The sequence below is a fragment of the Equus caballus genome, chromosome 25 (genome assembly GCF_041296265.1).
Source record: "Equus caballus isolate H_3958 breed thoroughbred chromosome 25, TB-T2T, whole genome shotgun sequence".
NCBI lineage: Eukaryota > Metazoa > Chordata > Mammalia > Perissodactyla > Equidae > Equus > Equus caballus.
The window spans coordinates 40,505,814-40,526,578 of record NC_091708.1 but is presented as its reverse complement, the minus strand read 5'-3'; positions in this window follow the sequence as shown (position 1 = coordinate 40,526,578).

Sequence of the window (20,765 nt, the reverse complement as noted above, 5' to 3'; positions counted from 1 at the left end):
ACGTTGCAAGCCAGTGCTTTGTCACCTCCACTAATTGACCAACAAATTGACCAAAGCAAGTGGATGGCCAAGCCCTTGCTTCAGTGGGCTGGGGAAATCCTCTGCACCCTCCAGGGGATGGCACTGCAGAGTCCCCTGGCAACGAGCACAGGCGTGTGACCCCGTTACAGGAGGGAACGAGAACTTGAGAATAATATCCAACTTGCCCCAAGAGGTTTCAGCGATGAGAACTCCAGCCTCACGTGGGGACACACGTGACCCAAGGTTACACAGCTGGTTACGGTGATTGCAATTGGGATTCTGACCCGGGCTGTCTGACGCCAAAGCCGCTCTGTCCCCACAGATGGTCACAAGGACCTGCTACAGAAGAGGTGCTCAGTAAATTACTAGTGCATTATTAAAGTGTACGCCTCAAAGACATTGCAGTCGATGAAACCATTGCATTATTCTTAAAAAGAAACTTTAAAGAAAAGGGAAAAAATGATCAGACAATAAACGCAATGTTAGCACCCGGTGCAGGACTGGATTCTGAAGATCATCAGGAGAGGGCTGGGGCCCAGCGTGCTCAGCAAGAACCAGGAGGCTCCGGTGACCGAACGAGGGGCTGGCCCTGGAAAGGGGAGGCTGCCCCGGGGGGAGACGCCAAAGGAGGCCTGGTTCTTCTCAAGAACCAAAGGCTGAGAGAGAGCCTGCCGGCCTGGAGACAGAGCAGCCGTAGGGAAGGAGAGAGGTGGGTCCGCCCCTCGCATGGCGGCAGGGAGGGTGAGGCACCGCGCAGACCAGGAGTGGAGCGAGGGCGGCTGTGGGACTCAGGGAAGAGGGCCAAGGCTGCGGTCGGTTCCAACATGCCGCCCGCCCTCCATCTCTTGGGGTGCGGAAGTGGTCAGGGGTGAAACGGGGAGGATGTGCCCCTGCTCAGTGGGACCTTCAATCCTTTGCTTTGTGACCCAGCATGTGAGTCACACGATGCCTTGGAGTTTCAGCAAAAACAAAGGGAAGATGTTCAGTGAGAGGAAAGGATGGAGCATCCGCCCCGCCTGTGGATGAGCACAGAGGAGGGACGTGCAGCTGACAGATGAAGTGACAGCGCCGGGCCGTCTCCACTTGGCCGCACCCCCGCCCCGAATCAACGGCCCAGGCAGTCACGGGCACCCACCTGCTGACCTCCAAAAAGCAGGAACAGAGGGCCTCGCGCCTGGTGGGGAAACGCCACACCTGTGCAGTCGTCTTGCCAGACACCGCACACCTGAATCTGGACTGGCCTCTAGGCCCGGTGCCGACCTACAGGAAGTACACGGAGCAGAGAAACAGGTTCAAAACCACCACGGGGGCGCAGTCAGCCAAAGCCAGGCCAAAGGAGACCCTCCAGGACAACACATCGCGAGGACAGCACGAGGCTGGGGGGCCTTTAGAGAGGAGATTTCCAATACTGTGTAGACGCCGCTGGCTCAAATAAAAATAATTACCCATGAGTGCAGGTTGTATGTATTTTACATGCTATGCAGTTATATGTTGACTACGTAAATAGAATTATAGATTAAATATCTAGTATTTGAATACACTAAATATTATATTAAATAGAGATGTGTTTAAATATTAAATATAAATTGAGACCATTGGAAATTTGATGACGTCACGTAGGTGTTTTACATGTATAATTATGTATGGAACGGATTTACACTTATGAGAAACGCGATGGCATTGATTTGGGTTTCTTAGGTATTGTAGCTACGTATTAAGTTTTGCAAGGCCCTCACTTTTCAGAGCTGCATACTGAAGTATTTCCAGATGAAACAATATGATGTCTGGGATTTGCTTCAAAGTAAACAGGGAGAGGAAGGAGCGGGGACAGACGTGAAACGGACTGAGCGTGAGCGAGCGTCGGGACAGCGGGGTGAGGGGCACACGGGCTGACAGACTATTCTCTCTTTTTGTAAATGTCTGAAAATTTCCATCATGAGAAGATAAAGCTAAGTAACTCCAATAATAAATAATTTAGAGATTTTTCCCCAATTTTTTCTGTTGTGGTAAGATACGCATAACATCGAAGTCACCACCTTAGCCACGTCTGAGGGTACAGCTCTGTGGCAGTACGCACACACACGCTGTTGTACGATCATCGCCACCATCCATTTCCAGAATCCTTTGCATCTTGTAAAACTGAAGCTCTGTCCCCTTTAACCCCTGGCGACCACCATTCTGCTTTCTGCCTCTAAGAGTGTGACTCCTCTCGGGACCTCACACACGTGGAACCGTCCAGTGTTTGTCCTTTTGTGACCGGCTTATTTCACTTCGCATTATGTCCCCGAGGTTTGTCCGTGTTGCAGCACGTGTCAGAATTCCTTCCTTTGGAGGGCGGGATACTATTGTGTGCATGGACCGCCTTTTGCTATCCATTCATGCATCCGTGGACACGTGGGTCGCTTCCACATTTTGAAGCACCAGTATTGTGAACAATGCTTCTGTGAACATGGGTGTACAAATATCTATTATTTAAGGTTTCTCCAAGAGGATAATTGCGGTGGCCATTCTTTCCAAGTCGGAAGTGGGAATGCACGGCCTGACGTTCCTGTCATGATCCAAATAAAATATGGAGCACCTGCAAACGTCAGGCGCGTGCTAGGGACTTCGGAGACCACAGCGAGTGGGCGGACGCACTCTTGGCCTAGTGGAGCTGCCTGTCCGCGGGGCCTGGTCAGAGGGCCTTGGGGGCAGGGTACAGGGCATTTGGGGTCAGGCCTATGCTTCCAAGAGCTCTGGCAGAGGGGCGGGCTGAAAGGGGACAGTGCTCACCACGGTGTAAGAGATTCACCAGCCAAGCAAAGGGCAAGAGCACGGCCATTCCACACATCCCCATCAAAGTCATTGTCCTGCGCCCATCCAGGAAGTGACCCTTTTGTCCCCTCCCTCCCTCCCTGCAGCCCTCCTCTGAACCCTGAAATGGAGGCAGCCTCAGCTGTCAGCCCCGGCCAGCCCAGCAGGACTCAGGGGCCACCTCCACCTCAGCAGATGAACCCACGGGCAAACTTGGGGCTGAGGTGGGCTGTCTCCTCTTCGTTTCTCTCATCAGCGCCCAGGAAATGAGGGTGGTTCTTGAAGTGGCGATGGCTTCTCTTCAGAACCCAAGCAAGCTGGGACAGTGCATTCTGTCCACCCACCATGAGCCTCCGTGTGCCAAGGCCTGAGCAGGTCACAGGGACACCAAGGTGGCCGTGTCCCAATTCTGCCCTCAAGGGGTTCCCAGTCTGGTTGGAGAGCCAGACACACACTCGACGGCAGCGCAGCAAGGAAAGTGCTGTGATGGGAAATAGAGGCCCAGAAAAGGCCCCAAACCCAGCTGCATGGAGATAACTGGGCTGACTCGTGGGGCATGGAAGGGTGGCCATGGTTTGGTGTGAGGCTGGGCTCTAGGAAAGGGGCTGAGAGGTGGGCAGGGCCAGAGAATAAAGAGCCTGTAGGCAAAGGGGAAGGGTCTGGATTTTACTCAAGGGCAATAGGGAGCCACTGAAGACTGTGCAGCAACAGAGAGACCTGAGCAGGTGCGCCCTCGAAGTTCCATCACTCTGGCTGCTGTGGTGAGGATGAGAAGTGGGAGGGGGTCAGGCTGCAGGAGCGCAGAGGGGTTGTGTGGGTCCCCCAGCAATCAGCCAGTCTCCATCCCCAACTTGGGAGCCCACCGACAGGGCCAGCCCCTCCCCCTCCCCACCCCCAGCACTGGAAACTCCAGAAACGTCCAGGGCTGCGTCTGTGACCTCCACTCCAACTTCCTGACAAGTTCAGAAAGATGTGGCTGAAAAGGCAGAGCTGCAAAGAACCCGGGTGGGCCTAGAGAACTTGAGACACAAGGCAGAGAGCCCCTGGGGCCGCTTGGCGTTTGCAAAGCTTGCAGGAGGTTGTCACCTCTCTGGGCCTCGGTTTCCTCACCTGTAAGATGGAGATGATGCCCATGCCTACAGGGAGGCGAAGAGAATCAGCGAGGAAATCGTGGAGAATCATCGAGGGCTCGGCCAGCCGCACGGTGCTGGCTCAGCAAATGCTGGCTATTGACCGTGAGTAGTAGGACAGCACACGATTATTACACAGGCCCCGCGAGCCCACAGCATCGCCACCCCTCCACCCCAGGCAGCAGGGGTCAAGTGCGCCTGGTCTTTTCTACCCGCCTTTTTGTAACTCTTGCTCTGAAAGGTCCCCTCCCTGATTCTCAAACCAGTGAAGTCCTGCCTGTGCCTCCAAGCCCAGCCCGAAGGTCACCTCCTCCGCAGAGCCCGTTCAGATTGCCCCCAACACAGAGACTCTCGGCCCACAGCCCCCAGGGCTCACCTCTGTGGCAGCTCCTAGTTTCCCAAGCGCTAAAAAGCTTGCGTCAGCTTGTCACCTCCCCCTTCAGGCCGAGGGCTGAGGTCCCAGCATAGCGGCTGGTATGGAGCAGCAGTTTCAGCAAATGTGGGATGGATGGGTGGACAGAGGGACAGACAAATGGGTGACACAAGCTTTCTGCATTAGTCAGAACTGGTCGCGAGTACAGAAACCCTTAGAATGGATCAGGCATGGCTGGATCCAGGTGTTCAAACAATGTCATCTCTTTTTCTGTCTATCTCTCAGCGCTGCTCCCAGCTGTGTTGGCTCCATCTTTGCCCTGGCTGTCCACATGGTTGACCCTGGCGGCTCCAGCCTTAGATCTCCCAGCCTAGACTGTCAGCAGAGAGAGCGCCTCACTTCCCCCTGATCTGAGCCCACGTCCCAGGAACGCATCTCCTTGGACTGCCTTGGGTCATGTTGATGACACCCACGAAGCCCTCTGGCTGGGTGACGGCCAGGCCAGGATCACGTGCTCGTCCCCAACAGAGGACGGGGAACCACTTGCACCAGGGAACTGAGGACTAGGGTGGGTGCTGGACAGTAAGAACAGCCACATCCCACGTTCACAGTCTCAGCCCCGGGGGAATCAGCAGGCCAGGTCTGGGGGAGCACAGCCCACTGCTTTGGTGGGAGCGTAAGAAGCAGACAGCAGGCCCAGTCAGAGAACTCGGCCCCCAAAAGGAAACCGACCAGTAAACACATCGCTAGGAGCCGCACCGTGCGGCATCAGAGCCGAGCAGATGGCCCGCAGAAGGCGTCTGCAGAGGAAGCCGGCTCCTGGACCTGGGGTGGTCAGGGAGGGCTGTCTGGAGGAGGAGATGCCAAGGCCGTGCCTCCCAGACCCTCCTCCCCCAGGGATAGCCCGTGCCACCCACCCCCATGGGGCAGATGTTCCTGGCCATACACCAGACCCCAGTAAGAGGAGGCCACGAGGCTCCAGCTCTGACTGGCCCCGATTCTGCAGTGTTTCCCTCAGTGCACGCAGGAAGGGCACCACACCCCACAGTGTGCATCAGAGGCAACAGTAACTGGAGTCATTTAGACGGCAGTGAAAAAGTCCAAAAGCAGGTGCTTCCTCTTCCTCCCTCCCAACAACAACAATAATAATAATAACGGCCATGTCGTGAACATTCTGCACGCCCTGTGCAATGCTGGGAGCCATACCATCACTGCCTTATGGACAAGGACCCGAGAATCAGAGAAGGGACGTCACCGGCCCAGTGTCATACAGTAAGAGATGAGCAGGGCCTGGAGCCCCGGGTCTGGGTGATCCCAGAGCTATGCCCTCGACGCTTCGCTGCCACCTTTCACTCTGGCGAGGTGGCTGCATCCTCGGAGGCCAGTCACTCTGCCTCAGGAGCTGCGTAAAAATGGATATTCCTGGGCCCCTCCTCAGACCTTCTGCCTCAGGATCTCAGGGCACAAGGGGCCCGGGAATCTGCCTTGAACCAGTCTCCCTGGAGATTCCAACACAGCCGGACCAGCAGGCATCTGGGGAAACCATTTGGTTTCCAGAATGTCAACCCAGAAATCCCACCAAATGGGTGACGATTCGGGGGGGAGATAATTCCCGTTCCTCAGCAGCCCTAGGGTCCTACTGCGAAAGGGACCTCTGAGGGACAATGCCCCCCTGTCCTTCCCCCCCTCTCCTTGTGGCCTCACATACCCTAAGTTTTTAACTTAAGTATTCAGAGTCCCCTCCCCGGTTCAGGCACAAACGCACATTCGCACCATGGTTTGCAGGGGCGGGTCTCAGCACACACTTTCTGTACGTTCAAATCTTTTCACGGAGAAGAGGCTCCCAAGCCTCGAGAGACATTCTTTCCTACTGTCTGAATGACATTTTGAAGGGGTAATTGAGTTGCTTCCCCATTTTTTATTAATCAAAGACAAACCACAGCCAGCCAGGCCTCTGATCTGGGGGCCGCGGCCACAGAGATGATGCCATCCTCGCCCAGAGCACAGACCCCGATGTTTCTGAAGGGGCATGGGGGCTTCATTCCGGCCGAGCTTTCTCAAGTGTCCAGAACACTTTCCAGAAGTCCAGGGGTGCGAGGTGCCAGGTAGGGAGCCAGGGTTCCAGGTGAGGGGGAGAGACCAGGAGCAGAACAAGATGCCAAGGTCACCATGGCAGCAAAGCCCGGGTGCCGCCAGCACTGAGGCCCAGGCTTCCTGCCTCTCTCTTTAGACGTGACCAGAGCCCGAGAGCATGTCCCCTGGGGTCTCTGGGCCACAGTGCCAGAGGAGGGAGAACGAGAGCAGCGACCCAGTTAGGACTCCTTTCCAAGAGCAGAGTCCCAAACACGCCAGCCTCCGCCCCTAGGCAGCCCGCTGGAGCTAGGGACCCCCCAACATCTGGCCTGAACTCTTCTTGCTTCTGCCACATCTGGGATGGGGGGAGGGTGTGAAAATGCCCCTCCCCTATTTCCCAGGAGCGGTTCCTGATGGTCGATGAGTCTGAAGAGGCAAAGGCTTTTCTTGGGTCTCATGAAGACGTCCATTCAGCAGGAATTTGCCAGAGTCTGTCTCCCCTCCAAGCAACAGCGATGCTGAGCTTCCCCCCACCCCCATCTCCCTGCCTGGCTCCTGGGACAGGCCCAGGACAGCACTGAGCCAGCTCCTGCTGCAACCCTGCCCTGGGATGCCCCCTGCCCCTAGGGACAAGCCAGAACCTGGAAACAGCACCCTGGGGGCTGGATCCAGGCTCTGCCACGGACCCCTGGTCAAGGTTGGGCCAGCCATCCTGCCTGAGAAACAGTCACACATTCATCTGAGATCAATGGACACTCCTCACCATGGTTCCAGGTCCTGCAGACGCCCCCACTGGACTCACCCCGACTCACACTGGCCCCTTCCCCATTGCTCTCCGCCCTCCAGCCCCCGCATCTCTTGCTTCTCCCAAACCCGAAGTCCCCTCCGGCCCAGAGCCCTGCCTCGTGCTGCTCCCTCCGACTGGAAGGCCCCTCCCTGCTCCTGACCTGGCCAATCCAGGCCCAGTTTGAATGTCACCATCCTCTGGAAGCCTTGCCCACACCCCGGGACTCAGATAGGGTCTATCTGATGTGTGATTGACGGCTGAAAGTCTGTGGTCCCCCTTTCACGCCCACCCCGACAGTAAGCGCTGTACCCCAAAGGGCCAGACACACAGCTGACAGCCAATGCTTGGCCAACGGAGACTGGAAAGGTTTCAGCGAGATCACGGGTTTAAAGCGCGGGATCAGACGCCGCGAGGCGGGGGGGGGGGGGCGAGGGAGGGGAACTGGGGGCTGAGGTTTCTGAGCAGAAGGAGGTGAGTCACGGATGGGGCGGACGCCCGGCGCCGCCCCTTAAAGGGCCCCGGAGAACGCGACGGAGCCGTCCAGAGCTTCCCGGGGTCGTGAGAGTTAACTCCACCTCTTCCACAGGTGGAGACCCCAACAAGGAAGAGGGCCCTGCACGCCCCCGCAACTGCGAGCCCCGCGGGTGCCCGGCTGCTCCGTGCACGTCCGCACCAGCGGCGGCGCGCCTGGTTCCGTGGGGCTGAACTACAACTCCCATGATGCCGCTCCCTGCGGCGGGCCCGAGTGGACGAGCGCCGGCGGCACCGCCCCTCGCGGCCTTCTGGGGATTGTAGTTCCCCCCAGAGGGGCGCGGCCTGGGGACTGGGGCGTCTGGGCGTTCTCTCGGGGGAAATAAGGAGCTAGTAGGGAGGGGTTGAGCCCTGCCAGCCTGGCTGGGGCTCCTTTCACTCCCACAGCTGTCTCCCAGCGTTGTTTCTTCTCAGTCATCATCATCATCACAACAGCTACTCTATTTAGTGTGCACCTACTGTGTGCCCGCCCCTGTGCTCATCTCTTGGAGGCCAGAGATAAAGACAGACGTGGTCCCGTCTTTGCTGGCACACAGTCCAAGCAAGGAGACAGACATGGGACATTCCATCGTATAAATACTTCATTGTGCTGGGCCCAAAGGAGCAGGGCATGAGGCTGTAACAGCAGGAGGACAGGGAAGGAGATGGAATGTTTTCCGAGCACAGACACAGAGAGTAGACGATGGACTGGCATCTTTGAAACTCAAAGGGTGCATTTGATGGGCAGGGTGGGAAAATCCAGAACCATTCCTGCCAGCCCCTTCGTTATCCCCAAGAAGAAATTTGCCCAGAGATGAGGGGACCTGCTCGAAGTCACACAGCAAGTCAGAGGAAGTTGGTCCAAGGAGGCAGCCCCAGATGTCAAACTCCCCAAGGACGGGACCTGGGTCTCATGTGTCTTCTAGAACCACCCCCCCCCCCCCCAAAAAACACACACACACACACAAACCCCTCTCATCGGCCTCGCATGCAGTGGGTGTGAGGAGGCGGTCCGGCGGCAGACATCTATTGCCCAGGGTCCTCCCTCCATGTGGCAGGGCCCAGCCCTTCCTGGGTGTAGGTCTTCACCTCCCTGAGCCCGTATCCCCGTCAATGAAGCAGAGCACAGTACACCCAGCTCGTGGGGTCGTTCTAGCAGAAAAACCAAAAATGATGGATGTGAAACCAGCATTTTACAAGCAGGAGAGATGCCAGTGTGAGTCACTTTCTGTTCTGTGCCCCAGTGCAACGCCGTGGGACAGCCAGGAGCCATCTGTGGGCTGCAGCTGGGTGCCAACTGGCAGACAGCTGCCAGGGCAGGAGGTGCAAGAAGGAGACCCCGGGGGCTGGAAGCCCCTCTCCTCGGAGTGACGGTGTCCTCTGAGCCCCGAGGACTCCCCAGTCAAGTCTCCAGGGCAGCCGGGGACGTATCTCCCTCCGCGACACGTCGCAGGTGCTCAGTTTAAATAGCAGAGCTTCAGCGCAAATCTGGCCATGCCACCCTTCCAGAAAAGCCATCCATGCCTCCCTGCAGCCCTGCAGATGAAGCCCACACCCCTTAGCTTGGGCCCTGCCCACTCCTTGCACCAGAATTCACCAATCCCTTCCATCCTAGGGGCCTTGGTGGGCCTTTGGCCAAAGCTCCAGGTTGGCAACCCAAAACGCATTCCAGCCCCTCTCTGTTTCCTTCCTCTGCTATAGAGATGAGCAAGTTTTCTAAACTCAATTTTCCCAGCCTCTCTTGCAGTTCAAGGTGGCTGTGTAACCCAATTCTAGCCAATAAGATAGACCAGAAATCCCTGGGAAGCAATTCCTTTTCTGATTAAAGAAATGGAGTCTGTCAAGGAAAAGGCCTTTTCACCCTTTGCTATTTGGCCTTTTGCTCTTTCCCCTGGAAAAGACATGCCTGGAACACAGACATGAGGCCTGGGGGTTCAGCAGCCATATTGTAGCCATGAGGTAGCAATGTGAGTTCAAGGTCTCCATGCTGAGGATAGTGAAAAGGAAGATAGAAAGAGCCAGGGTGCCTGGTGGCACCTTTAAGCCCCTAATCTAACCCCTGACTGCTCCCCCCAGGCTCACTGTTGTCTAAGTCAAAATCTCCTATCTGTTAGAGCCGCTGTAGTAGAGCTTTTTATTTGCAATAAATATGATGCTATAAACAGGATCCTGCATGAGTGGCCCCTACTGAGCTCGTTTCTAATTGCTTTCCTTGGGGCTCACTGTACTCTAGCGGCTGTACTGGCCTCTTTTGGTTCTTTGACCAGGCTGAGCTCACTCCTGCCTCAGGGCCTTTGCACTTCCCACATGTACTCATGGCTGGCTCCTCTCACCATCCAGGTCTCAGCCTAAATGCCCCATCCTCTGAAGGGCCCTCCCTGTCACCTGCACAATCTAAGGGAGCCTCCCCAGGCACCTCCACCGCACGACCGTGCCTATTTTGACCACCACTCCTTATTGCTGTTGCTTTCTCTTTATAGTTACTTCATTTGCTCATTATCCAGAATGCCAGCTTCATGGGAGGGTCAGGATTTTTGCCTGTATTACTCCCCTCTGCAGCCCCAGTGCATGACACACAGTAGGCGCTCACTAAAGGTTTGCCGGATGAGTTAAGTCCTGTGTTCGTTAATGCTGCTCTCTGCCTGCTGTGCTCTCTCTCCCTCTTTGCTGGGAGCTGGACAGTCCCACTCTTTCTTCTTTCAGCCGCCCCCTCAAAGGAAAGCCTTCCCCGGACTCCTGGACCAGGCCGGGCCAGCTCTGCCCCAGTGTCTCTTGGCTTCTCTCCTCCTCTGCCCCTCCACACGCTAATTGCAGGGTCATCACATCTTCATCTGTTAGATGTCGTCTCCCCCTCCAGGACGTAAGCTCCAAGAGGGTAGGGACTGTCTTATTTTCCCTGGCCAGTGCCTGGCACACGTGAATGTGTTTGTTGAATGAATGAATGATAGGCACTCCTTCCTGACTGTGTGCCAAGCCCTGGGGAAGATACTCCTTCTAGGCCTTGGGCACAGTCCCAGCCTAGATCCCTGTCTGGAGGGCAGGGACCACCTCAGACCCACCCACCCCACCCCTCCCCCTGCTACAAGAAAAACCAAACCAAAGCAGCGCATCGGGTCTGATCTGCCTGGCCAGGAGCAAAGGGGCGGCCAGTGCTTCTGCCCAGACGCGCGGGCATCAGCGACGCCGAGCGCAGCCAGCAGGGCTGCACAGCCCTGGGGCTCCGGGCTGACTCTCAGCAAGATCGGCCCGTTCCCTCCACCCCGTCCTCCTCCCTTCTCCCGGTCTCCCCCCAGGAAGGGCGCAGCCCTCAGCCCTCGCGTGGGATTCTTCGTCTTCGGGGCGGTTGATACACACGAGCTCGCGAGCAGCGCGGCCCGACACCGGCGGCTGCTCCCCGATGACATCTGAGTCATCGCGCCCACGCCTACCGACGACAAGTCCTCCCCGCGGAGCGCACGCGGCGCCGCAGCCGGGACCCGCGCGTCCGCGAGCAGAGCGAGAGGCAAGGAGACGCGCCGGCCGGTCGGCTCCGGGGTCCTGGCGCCGGGCGCAGGCCCAGGGCAGCCGCCCTCCGCGGGGGTGGCTGCTGGCGCGCGGCCCCGACCCCGTGCACCCTTCCTGCCTCGGCCTCCCGACCGCGGCTGCCTTCCCACCCCTGGGAAGCTCCCCTTCCCTCCCCAGCCTCGGCCCGGAGCCTCCTGATGAAGGAGAGCCGTCTCTGCAGGTCGGCGGCTGCTTTGGGACTGGACGACCTGGGTCCAAACCCCAGACCTGCCACTCACCGGCTTGGGAAAGCGACTGAGCCTCTTGTTTCCCCCTCTGTGGAAAGGGCCGTGCTGGCACTGCCTCTCTCGGCGTGGCTAGGAGAAGATGGGAAAAGCACCTGGCGCTGGGGCGAAAGTGGACACGTCCAGCCTCTCTGGCTCCAGGGGCCACGGAGGGGCTCCGATGCAAAGGACACTGCCGCTGCCGAGGGTAAAAGAGAGCTGGGGGTCTCGCCAGGGCCCATACCAGCCGCTTCCTAGTTTATACTACAGTGAAAACGTTCTGATGTATGTGGGCCCCAAATGTGGCCCCTCGAGGACAGAGACTCTGCTTAGCAGGTAGGAACACTGCTGGCCAACTGGGCGGCCCTTTCACCCTTGTCTTCCCTCCTAACAGAACCTTGGTTTTGCTCAAGTGGGCAAATGTGCTCAGATAAAAAGACTCACCTCCCAGACTCCTCTTCGGCTAGCTGGACCACTTGACCCATTGCTGGCCAGTGAAATGGAATTCGGAGTCTCCTGCTAGGAAGGTCCAGGAAATCAGTTGTTTTTCTGATAAAAAGAGGAATTCACCTGGCAGGGGCATTTTGTCCCCTGCCCTTCACTTTTTTCCAATCTTCACACCAGTTTTCCTGCCTGGAATGCTGTCGTGGTACCTGCAGGTGAAGCAGCCATTTTGTGCCGTAACGATGAAATCCACATGCTGAGGATAGTGGAGCAGAAAATCGGAAGGACATCTCAAGAGGCTGCCACAGCTTGAACCACCTCCTGCAAGACTGTCTGTGTTTAAGCCATCATGGTCAGGTTTCTGTGACTTGTAGAAATCCAGACTCATCACCAGGCCACCTCAGAGACCCTCACAGCACTCAGCAGAAGGGCCAGCACAGAGCAGCTGCTTAAGAAACACGAGTGAGCGATGGAGTGAATGGATGGACGAGGCAGACCAGACCTCTGAGGTGCCCTGCAGCCCTGAGACTGCAGGACCCGAATTGCAAACTCAGCCCGAAGGGGAAGTGCTGGACAATTCCATCAGCGTTAGGAGACCTGGATTCCTGGCCCAGCCCTCCCCGGGCCATGCTGTGTGGCCCTGAGCAAGTTCCTTCCCCTCTCTGGGCCTCAGTTTTCCTAGCTGAAAAATTAGAGCATGGGCTTTGGTGGGCTTTGGGTGGGCCTGCCAGGGGAGCAGCCATATTCCCGGGCAGTGGCCCCCGTGACTCTTCTTTAGTTCTTTCTGGTGGTGGAGGAAGGGGGCTTCTCTCACCAAACCCAAATTCCATAGAGGGGACAATAAAGGAGGAAGCTGCGGGGTTGGTTTTTATCTGGGAAGGGCTGGCCTTGACCCAGCACCCCCTGTGCCAAATGTCATGTGTCACTTCTGTGAAGCTTCACACCCCTAATAATATCCCTGTTGAGCAAATGAGGAAACTGAGGCACGGGGATTAAATAGCTTCGTCTATTTACCAGGTGAGCATGTGGCAGGGCCAGGACGAGAGAGCTGAGGGGACAAGGCTGGACATAACTGTGATCCCAAGTTATGGGGGCAGAGGGAGGGGTGCCTACAAGAGATGAAGTCATTTTTCCCAAGGTCTCAGGGAAAAATCCAACAGGCCAGACTCCAGGTCTTCCTGCCTCCAAAGCAGGTGCCCCTGACCCCTGCATCTCCCTCGCAGGAGGAGCTGGCCAGCGGTGGGGGCAGAAGGATAGGACAGACAGACAGACAGACACCAATGTGACTCCTGCCCATGCAACATTGGCTAAGCAGAGGTGCTCAGAGCCGTGGAACAAAGAGAAGTGAATGGCTCTGATGGAGACATCAAAGAAGGCTTCGTGGAGGCAGCATCATTGGGAGGGGACATTTTGAAGGGGTGGGAGCAGGGAAGGGATTGTATTTCACACCTGAGGGTCCCACAGGAGGGCTGGGCACTCACTCCACTGTGTTCTCTGAGTGTAGGAGAAGGCTGACTGTGGAGGCAGCCCACCCGTGACCCTGTTTCCCCCATCAGACTATGTGCTGGTCCAGCATCTTCCTCAGGACTTGGCACAAGCAGGAGCTCAGGCGAGGGAGGGAGGCTGGGCTCTGGCCACTGTGGATGTGCCAGAGGAGGAGGGAGGTCAGGAGTCTGGATGAGGCTCAGCTGGGTCCCAGGGCACCTCGGGGTGAGCAGGGCAGGTGCTCTCGCAGGGCCCCCACGTGGCGTACAAGGCGGCTCCCTCCCTGAGGGGCCCTCACCTGTCCTGCCTCTCCCACCCTCTGAACCCCTTACGTTCCCAGCAGCCCAGGGAATCACCCGTTCCACCAGGAAGACAGGGAGTACCAGCTGGCAGAGGAAGTCTGGGGGTTAGACTCACATTAGGGTCAGTGGGCCCTTACCCGCCCTCCCAAGATTCTGCATGATTAACAAGCCCCTGGGTGGGTTCCGAGGTGCAGCCGGGTTTGAGAACCACAGACTTACCCTGCGCAGGTGTCAGTTTCCTTATCTGGAAAATGGGGGCATCTGAGTCCCACCCATGTAGCATAGCTGTGATGATGATGAGATGGCGCGTGGGAGTGCCCAGCACGGGGGAAGACCCCTGCAAATACGTGAGGGTGATTATTATTCCGCACTTGACCAGTGGCCGGCCACAGCAATGAGGCGATGGACCTGACCTCTACATAACCCAGGAAATGGCCTGGAGGCTGTGAGAGAAGCTGAAGGATCATTTTACTTGTGAAAAGTTTATCATGACCAAATGGTCTCTCAGATCATTTTTTAAATGCAAATTTTATCAACAAAGAGGAGAGCCTAATGCAGTAATTAGCAGAGAGGAAAGCAGAAAGTGAATAAACCAAAAATCAGCCTCTTCCACCCGCCTCTAAACATGCCCAGCAGGAGTCAGATATTAATTAACTGCTTCTTCCACTTGGCCCCCTGTTTGCAGGATCCATTCGTGTTTGTTATAACAAACACCGCAGGAGCCGACCAACAAAACCCCTCTCTTCAGACGAGCCCAGAGTCAGCAATGGAACAGACACCCAGCTGGGTTGGACCTTGGGGAGTTTTCTGTTCAAACAAACACACCACAATTTTTGGTTATTCATGTATGATACCAAGGAGCAGAGGGGTGGGTATGATTGTATTTACCTGGATTGCAAGTATTCGCGGGTATTTGGAGCTGTCAAAACCTTGCATTCATGAAAAGAATAATCCCATGGAACATTTAAATTATGATCATGATATTCAGGCACAATGACGATTTCTACAAATTCCAAAGTAAAACACATTCTCAACACAGTGAAATAAAAATTTAAAATTAATAGCTAGAGTTTTTTTAATCTGGTGGTGAAAATTTGAAAATCCTCTTCCAAATAACTCTTGAGATATAGAGGGAATTCAAAAGGAAATTACATACTATTTAGACATTTCATACTATTTGAACATTAGCTAAAATGTGAGCATTGAATACTAAAACTTATAGGATGCAGCCAAAGCAACACTCAAAGGAAAATTCATATCCATAAACATACCTAAGAGGTTTTAAGTTCCTGAGAAAGAGATTCTTTTAACAGAAAGTTGACTTACTCATCAAACAATTCCTGATAAGGGGAGAAACTTCTGTCTAGTTGTCTTGCCATGTTTCCTTAAAGCTCATACACAACAGAAAAACTGCTAATATATTGTTTTTCTTTCCTAAAACTCTCCATCTCCAAACTTGAGTATGGTGATGAAATTCTAAAAGTAGCAGAGATGCATCAATGCACACTAGGTTTACTATCTCCATCAGACAGATAGAGAAATCAGGCCAGAGAAAGTCCATCACACCTACAGAGTACCCTCACTCCTAGTCCTGTTCTCATTACTGCCTGCCTTTACCCAAAGCCTCAGGGATGGGGAGTACAATAAGGTCAAAATTCTAGATGCTGGCTCTTCCCCTCATTAGCTGTGTGACCTTAATCAAGTCACTTAACATTTATGTAATAGTCAGCTTTTGCCGTAATGATGCCATGTAACAAACAACCTCAAACTCTCAGAGGCTTCCTACGCAAACATTTATTCTCACACTTATTGGTCTGTAGGTTGACAGAATTGACTGGTCTAGGCTGGACTCGACTAGGTAGTTCTATCTCAGGCTGTGGGCCAGTTGAAGTTGGCTCCAGGTTCCCGGTTGGGTTCAAGTTTGCCCCATGTGTCTCCACCTTCATTTTGGATCAGAAGCTAAATGGGATATATTTTGTGGTGACAGATCACAAGTGTGCAGGGTGTAGAGCAGAAACAGACAATATCTCCCAGGGGTCCTCTTAGAGGCCTGCCATCTCTCCTACCCACGGTCCATCAGCCAAAGCAAGTCGTGTGCCAAAGTCACAGTCAGTGGGGCAGGAAAACCTATTCTGCCTCAAGGAGAAAGGGAGTGAATAATTGCTGAACAATAATCCAGTCTACTTTCTTAGCTTCGGTTTTCTTGTCTGTAAAATGGGATTGATGAAAATTCCTACCTCATAGGAACTCAAGTTCTGAGCTTTCCTCTAACCTAACCATACCTCAACCCTGTGCTGGCTGGCTTTGGACTTGGGTTATGTCCCACTGCTGCCCGGTGAGCGGATGGGGTTGCCAGCCCTGGAGCTGGGGCTGGAGCCAATGCCACCCGAACCTCGGGGTTGTTCCTTGATGGAGAAGAGTTGGAACCTGCGTTGGGAAGTCCACCAAAAGCCCACTACCAGTGTGACACATATTCTTGTTAACCATCAAATTTAGTTACTAAGTTTCCAAAATTGCTTAAGTCCCACTAACATGTTCACTACAAGGATCACCTCCCATTCTCCAAGCCCCTTGGGTGCTGTAAGCGAGGCTGGCATCATTAATGCTACCAGCTGCCTTTCCATCTCCATCAGTATCTGAGTCCTTCCCACCCAAGACTAGACTGGTGGGCATCCTTCTCCAGAACCCCAGAGGTGGGGATGCTCGAGCAGACTCGCTTCGAGGTTTGGCCTCAGGACGATTCCCCAGTCAGTCCAGCCTCATTTTCAAAACCATGAGGAAGCTGAAGGCAGGAGAGTAGAGTCATGAAGCATTTGGATTTGGGGAAGAAAAGACTCAGGTTCAAAACCCCTGCTCTGCCACTTTCCTACTCTTTAAATTTAAGCAAAGCAGGTAAGCTCTGTGCACCTCGATTCCCTCATTGGGGAGACAGGACTGATGACTACATCCCAGGTGGGCGTCTGCCCAGAGTGGGGGAGAATGACTCAGAGCACGGGCCCCGGAACAGGCAGCTGGAACCCCGGCTCTTCCAGTGAGGGATTCTAGAAAGGATGTAGTCTCTTCATGTGTGAAATGGGGACGATGCACAAGCTGCCTGACCAGGTGTATAAAACTCCTGTGTCGGGAACCACCAAGTGCAGTGCCTGGTACATACTCAGTGCTCGGCAAGGAATGGTTCCCCTTCCTTCTCCACGACCCCAAAATACCCAATAGGCTGCCTTAATCAATGTGCGGACAGAGCTGGCCACTAAATGTGGGGCGATGGGATATGTTGTTTGATGTGCCTTATAAATGTTAACGAGCCCAACGAGTCAAATATCCAGACTTTGTCAAATCTAAGATTCATCCTGATTTCAGAGATGTTAGATATGGGGGGAGTGCGGGCCTTAGAATAGATTAAATTCAGTGTATGATTGTGCAGGTGAGAAATCGAGCTGCGATTTCACAGAATTAAATGTTGTCTGATTCCATTAGTTGGGGTTGCCTTGTCTCTGGAGTACGCTGCATGCCACTGCAGAACTGACAGTCCACGCCCTCCTCTTGTGTCCTGTAAAGGGTCCAGCACGCAGGAGATACTCAATAACTATCTGATGAAGGATGGAATCAACCTAGCCCTCCATTGGTACAACAACCAATGAATGAATCAACAGTGAAGGAAGCTTGTTGATTTCAAAACTGCTCACCACTAGGGGCAGGACAAGACTGGTTAAGACTTTTATTTTTTTTCAAGAGAGAGTTCCATGCTGGACTGATGTTAAAACTATTTTTGTACACATCTGATACTTGCAAAGCTCCACAGTTGTTCATCAAGGTCCTTTCACACAGAGAACGTTTGTTCACTGAACAAACACTAATCGGGCATCTGTTATTTGCTAGAGACTGAATAAGCTGCCAGGCACAGAAACTTATGTGCCTGCCCTCAGGGAGTCTGCAGTCTAGAGGGGTAGACAGACACACATGAAAAAAAACAAAACAAAAAAAACATTTTTTTGGTCATTGCAGGATGAGAAGCCCTCTCCACCCTGCCCCCAGTTAAGAACGTTTTATTCATTTTTAGTTCATTTTTGTGATCCTCCAATTGGTCAAGGCTCCCCTTTTGCTTTCTTCAAGGCTTTTGTGTCGGTGACAAAGCTGTGTATTCCCTGAACCCAGTCATTTGCCTGCTGAGCACATCCGAGGACTACATTTCCCAGCCTCCTTTGCAGCTAGGGTAGTGCCACGTGACTCCATTCTGGCCAATGGAAGGCAGGAATGCTGATCTCAGTCTTCGTTATAAAATATCCTGTGGCAGCATCCAAATGCTCGCTCCCACCTCCCTTTTCTGCAAGGCTACAAGCAGAAAAACCTCTACCATCTCTGATAGGAGAACCACAAGGGGAGGAGCCTGCATCCTGGAGGAAAGCTGTCTGACCCACATTGGACTGCGGTGTGAGAAAGAAAGAAACTTTTAACGGGTCAAGCCTCTAAGATTTCAAGAAGTATTTGTTACTGCAGCAGAGCATAGCCCAACCCCAAGCTAAAAACCGGTAAAATCAGACTGAAAAGATGAACCAGAACATCATCAAAGGTTCACAGGTTCACAGAGACAATGGTGAGCCCCAGCTCTCGAAGTCCCAGAGGCCACCTTCTTCTCCCTGCCACCTGCCTCCCCAGGTGTCAGGGTTAAAAGAGCCGGCCCTGGAGGTGGACCAGTTTAGATTCCAGTCAGTTCACCTCTCTGAGCCTCAGCCTCCTCGTCTGTAAAATGGGCTTGATAATTAAAGTACCTGAGTCATAGATTCAACACGATGACTCATGTAAAGGACTTAGTGGGTAGTACACAGCAAAAGCTCAATAAATAGGCTAAGAGGAGGACACTGGGAGCCACCATCAAGGACACAAGGCAGAGACCCACTTTGCTATATCCTGGGGTCAGGTCTGGAAAAAGGCTCTGCCCCCGCCAGCACAAACCACTAGGCTCCACTCTCCTTCCTGGAAGTCTCTCCCCATCCTCTCCCTCTCAGCCAGATTAATCCCAGCCCCTTTGAGGTCACAGAGAGGGCTCCTTCCCTCATTCCCACCCCTGCTGAGGCCAGAGCTGCTCACTTAGCCCTGAGCATGTGTGTGTGCATGCGTGTGTGTGCGTGTGTGTGTGCGTGCGTGCATGTGCGTGTGCATGCGCATGATGGGGCAGGCAGTGTGGAGCAGTGGAAAGAGGTTGGCTTAGAGCCCAAAATGTGAATCCTCCCTCCCACTCCACCTCTCATTAGCAGGAGGTCCCTGTACAGAAGCTGCTTCTTCCCTCTGTGCCTCAGTTTCCTCATCTGTATGACACAGGTGATAACAGTGCCTGGGTCCCCAAGGGGCTGGGTGGGTTCACTGAGGTCATGGATGACAAGGGCCCTGCCAGGTGCCCTTTCACCCACGCGGGGTCCAGAACTGAAATCCTCTTTGGCCTCATATTTTTAAAAATTGAAAAGGAAAAAGGAGCTCAGGGGATGAATTGAGGACAATTAGTACTCACTCTCTCCTCACACACACACACACACACACACATACTTGAGAAATGATTTTTTTGAAAAATGCTCTCAAAACAAAAACAAAAACTCTGCTCATTCCACGTAAGCAGCATTAAAAATTCACCAGTTGTGGGGAGCGAGAGGGCCAGGAGCGCAGCCTGAGCTCGGAACAGATTGCTAGAGAGTTTGGGCCAGCGAAGCAGGCACTCAGGTGCAGGTGAGGCTGGGGAGGAGACCCCCCCCCCAGGGGAGGGGCAGGGTTTTGGGGACCGTCTGCCCAGTGAGCCTGTGAAGAGGGTCACTTTCCCCTCCCCCAGTCCCCCTCACAAGCCTGCTTACTTCCTTTATCACCCTCATTGCAATCTTGTTTATTTATCTGCTTACTTATTTCTTGTTTGTTTCCAGCTGGTCTGGAATGTACTGTCCATGAGAACAGGGACAGCTGTGGTTCAGAGGCTGATGCAGAGCCTGGCACACAGCAGGCACTTAATATTTGCAAGGAACAAAAGGATGAGTGGATCAACGAGCAAATGGATGAATGGTCAAGAGGGCAGGGGGAGGCGCAGCTGGCCGTGAGTGGATCTTTCTGGAGCTAAGACCAGAGGCTGGTACCCACACGGCAGCCAGGGTGTGACCCCAGAACTTCACTTCCCTGGGCCTCAGTTTCCTCAGCTGTAAAACAGGGACCATGGTACTACCCACCTCGTTAGATCGTTTTGAGGATTAACGAAAACAAATCCATGTTAACTTAATTCTGTGTCTGGCAAAATGGTCTGTGGTTTTATTCACTGAGTAGGGAGGTGGGGGAAGCTGGCAGCACAGACACCCGCTCCCACCACTCAAGTGAAAAGAGAAATCCCAAGATGCCGTTCCTAAGATCCAAGGAGCTTCTCACTCTTTAGAAACTCCCAGCTGAGCCTGGGGAGGGGAGAAAGGCCTGTACTAAGTGAGTTATAAAACAGCTCAGAGCCAGGAACCACCGAATCTGCCCAGCACCTTCCTCCCCCCACACACACCTACCCAGCTCCGCCCAGGATTAACTCTGGCCTGCCCAGCACGCTCAGCTTTGGCCGGGATTTTGAGAAAGGAGAAGAGAGGGAGGGGAGAAGTTTCCTATTTCGTTTCCATACTAATCCCTTCAACACTTCAAAGCACTTTCGTGTCATTTGATGCTCACAGCACCTCCTGGAGGAAGGTGACAAATAAGGAAACTGAGGCCCAAGAGAGGTGCAGCGTAATACCTAAGGCTAGCAGGCCAATCTGGGGCTAGAAGCCCTTTCCCCCAACCCTGAGACCCTCCTCTGCGTGACCACCCTAGATGTCCAACGCGCACAACAGACCCTCCATTCTCATCCCAGGGGCAGCTACCCAGCAGGCTGGTCACACAGGCTCCCAGCTGAGCCCTTGGCAGACATCACTAATCAACTGGGGCACATGCCAAATCCCTTCCAACCAGGGCTCCAGCCAGACACTACCAATCAACCAGAACTGGCCTGGGAGATTAAAAGGATCCGCAGCCCTGCTCTGGGCATTGGGAGCCGCCCAGTGTTCTCCCCAGGGCTTAGCCCAGCGCTGGCACGTT